The sequence below is a fragment of the Leptonychotes weddellii genome, unplaced genomic scaffold (genome assembly GCF_054177405.1).
Source record: "Leptonychotes weddellii isolate Sample4059 unplaced genomic scaffold, ASM5417740v2 HiC_scaffold_4092, whole genome shotgun sequence".
NCBI classification, from domain to species: domain Eukaryota; kingdom Metazoa; phylum Chordata; class Mammalia; order Carnivora; family Phocidae; genus Leptonychotes; species Leptonychotes weddellii.
In genome coordinates this window covers 6,470-10,420 of record NW_028007385.1, presented here as the reverse complement: position 1 = coordinate 10,420, position 3,951 = coordinate 6,470, and the positions used below count along the sequence as shown (strand labels likewise).

Here is a 3,951-nt window from a genome sequence, read left to right as displayed (position 1 = left end):
GAATTTTCAGTTATATGAGTCAATAAACTGTCCTTATTGCATAAATTGTCTTGAACTGCTTTCTTTCACCTGGAAATAAAGGCATCATAGGGGCGCCTGGGTGGCTCAGTCATTAAGCGTCTGCCTTCGGCTCAGGTCATGATCCCAGGGTCCTGGGATCGAGCCCCGCATCGGGCTCCCTGCTTGGCGGGAAGCCTGCTTCTCCCTCTGCCACTCTCCCTGCTTGTGTTCCCTCTCTCACTGTGTCTCTCTCTTCAAATAAATAAATAAAAATTAAAAAAAAATAAAGGTATCATAAAAGTATAGACCATTTTCATATTATAGAAATTTTCAAAGCTCATACATCAATACAAAATATAGATATGCAAGAATAAAACATATTCAGGAATTTTCAAAATTAAGTAACTATAAAAATCATTGTGCACTTTTAGTTTCCAGTTCCACATGTAAGGATCTTGCAAGTTGCAACTCCATTACAAGTAAAAAGCCACACAGGCTAAAAATCGACTCTTCTTTGGATCCATAAGAGAGGGGAAGACACAGGAAAAACCACCACCCCCAAGACTGGAGAGACAGACAGGAGAATACAGGGAATCATAGCTCACCAAAGCAGAGACTGAAGAGCAGAAACTGCCACAGAAACCAGTGATAGAGTAGAAAAATCTGAACGGCAATTGATAGAATGCTAGAGACTCAATGAGGACAACTCTGATAGGAAAACCTCCAGGGGGACAGGATCAGGATCATAGGGGAACTTCCATATCAGATAAATGTCAGAGAAAAATCCTCTTGTGCTTTTGGTAGGAGGGAAAGGAAAAAGGAACCATTTTGGAATGCTTCAGAGCACTCTATTCTTCTTAGCAAGGCCTATCATCAGGAAAAATTAGTTAACCAGATTCTAACCTGCTGGAGTATTATCAGAACCTATCTGATCTGGGGAAGGGAAATAACCAACTCCAGTCAGCCCTAGACTTCCACATGGGAGAAAATAAATATTCAGCTACAGCTCCCTATAAGCATCCTGCATCGCCAAAAGGAGGAGAAAAAAACTGAGAAACACTTGGGAAGTTGACAGACCAGAGGCATAGGTGTACTAAAAGACAGAACTAATCACAACACTATAGAATTCTTCCCTTCCCCTCACACTTTACCATGACATTCCAAAAGGCCTATTTACAACAGTTCCTTTTAGCCATTACATCATATCAGATTATCAAGAAAAAAAAAAAACATAAGGCATAATAAAAAATGACACAGTTCAAAGAGATAAAGCATGCATCAGAAGCAGAAATGGCAGGATGTTAGAATTATCAGACTGGGAGTATAAAACAAGTATTATTAACATGCTAAGTGTTCTAACAAATAAAGTAAATAGCATGCAAGAACAGATGGGTAATGTAGGCAGAAATCCTAAGAAAGAAACCCCCCCAACAGAGATCAAAAACATTGTAACAGAAATGAAGAATAGCCTTTGGCAGGCATATTAATAGACTGAGGTAAAATCTCTGAGCTTGAGGATATATCAATAGAAACCTCAAAACTGTAAAGCAGAAAGAACAAAGACTGTAAAAAAAAATATAGAACAGAATATCCAAAGGCTGTGGGACACATACAAAAAGTATAACATATATGTAATAGGAATGCCAGAAGGAGAAGAAAGAGAGAAAGCAACAGAAGTAATATCTGTAACAATAATGACAGAATTTTCCCAAGTTAAGGTCAGATGTCAAACCACAGATCCAGAAAGCTCAGGTAATATCAAACAGGATAAATGCCTCCCCATCACCACCAAAACACCACCACCAACAACAACAACAAAACTACACCAAGGCATACCAATTTCAAACTTCAAAAAGTCGAAGATTAAGAAAAAATCCTGAAATAAGCCAGAACAAAAATGCCTTACTGAGAGAGAAACAAAGATAAGAGTTACACATGACTTCTCAAAAATAATGCAAGCAAGAAAATAGTGTAATGAAGTATTTAAAGTGTTGAGAGGGGGGAAAAAACCCACCAACCTAGAATTCTGTGCCCTGTGAAATTATCCTTCAAAAGTGAAGGGAAAATAAAAACTTTCTCAAACAAAAATCAAAGTATTTTGCTGCTAGTAGAGCTGTATTTCAAGAAATGTTAAATGAAGTGTTTTGAGTTAGAAAAAAATTATATAGATCAGAAAATCATGTTTTCATATAGATTCTGCTTTTTGTTTGTTTATTCATTGGTTTTTAGATTCCACTTATGAGTGAAATCTTACGGTATTTATCTTTCTCAGTCTGACTGATTTTACTTGTCATAATAATCTCTAGGTCCATCCATGTTGCCTCAAATGGCACAATCTCATCCTGATTTATGGTTGCATAATATTCTATTGTGTATATATACCACATCTTTCTATTGTGTATATATACCACATCTATTCATCTATTGTGGACACTTAGGTTGCTTCCATATCTTGGATATTGTAACTAATGCTGCAATAAACATAGGAGTCATATATCTTTTCAAAATAGTGTTTTAGTTTTCTTGGGTAAATATCCAACAGTGGAATTATTGAGTCATATGGCATTTCTTTTTTTAATTTTTGAAGAACCTCCATACTGGTTTCCACAATGGCTGAACCAATTTATATTCCCACCAACATACTTGCCAACACTTGTTATTTCTTGTCATTTTCATTTTAGTCATTCAAACAGGTGTAACTGTACATAATAAACTATTATATATATATAATAGTATATATATATAATATAAATGTATATATATATATATACATTTTAAGTTATAGGGAATAAAGTTTATTTTGGCAGATAGTGTTAAACAAAATTAAAGTTGCATACATTAGTAACATAACTCAATATCCTTAATTTGGTATAAGTGTGACACATTTTCCTGTTTTCCTGTGTTCTGCTAAATCACCATAACCTAAGCTGCTTTATAAAACTCTTATGTTGAAATTTAGCTTTACTGTTTTCGCTTACGCTCTGATTCCAAACAAAACTTTTCATAAGCTTCTTCTATCTCTGGGTCCATCTCATCATCAATATCATCCAAGTATGGATCACCAGTCCCTGATAAATCTGTCCCATTTTCTTCATAATCTGGAAAAAAGTCTTCTCTTTCAAGTAACTCTTGATATTTCTCTTGGTAATCTGGGTCGGCCGCAGTGAAAGGAACACCGTCAGAGGTATAAAATGTTGGTTCATTCATAAAATAATTAGGATCATTTTCAGGTGTTGCTTCTCTGTACATTGAAGTTGCGTGGACTCTACCCCAGTTACTTGACCGGAGTTCAACAAGCTTCAAGAGCATCTGTTTCACATCTCTGCTGCAATTTGCATCTAGGACAACATTCTCAATTCTCTGAATGATTTCTTCCATATCAGTCTTTCCTTTCTCCTTCCAGGCATCTTCCAAAACTGACCCTGTCAACTTCAGTAATTTTACTGCACAAATTAAGTTGTCATCCATAGGATTAGAAAAGAGAGCATTCAGGGGCACCTGGGTGGCTCAGTTTGTTAAACGACTGCCTTCGGCTCAGGTTATGATCCCAGGGTTCTGGGATCGAGCCCCACATTGGGCTCCCTGCTCGGCCGGAAGCCTGCTTCTCCCTCTCCCACTCCCCCTGCTTGTGTTCCCTCTCTCGCTGTCTCTCTCTCTCTCAATTAAATAAATAAATAAAATCTTTAAAAAAAAGAAAAGAGAGCATTCAGCAACTCCCGAAGACCAACCTGAAGAATATCTGCTCTTGTAACCTGTCCATTTGTTCCCTTGATCTCCTCATTGAGGTTTTGATTTGAATTTCTGTGATGATTAGTGATGCTGAGCATCTTTTCATGTGTTTGTTGGCCATCTGTATGTCTTCTTTGGAAAAAATGTCTATTCAGTTGTCTTGCCCATTTTTAAATCAGATGATTTTTGGTGTTGAGTTATATAAGTACTTTATATATATAT

At 36.6% G+C, this 3,951-nt stretch overlaps 1 pseudogene; it reads right to left on the bottom strand.

Moving 5' to 3' along the window:
• Positions 1 to 2,772: 2,772 nt before the first annotated feature.
• On the bottom strand, positions 2,773 to 3,512 carry LOC102729476 (polyadenylate-binding protein-interacting protein 1 pseudogene; annotated as a pseudogene).
• Between the last annotated feature and the right edge of the window lie 439 nt (positions 3,513 to 3,951).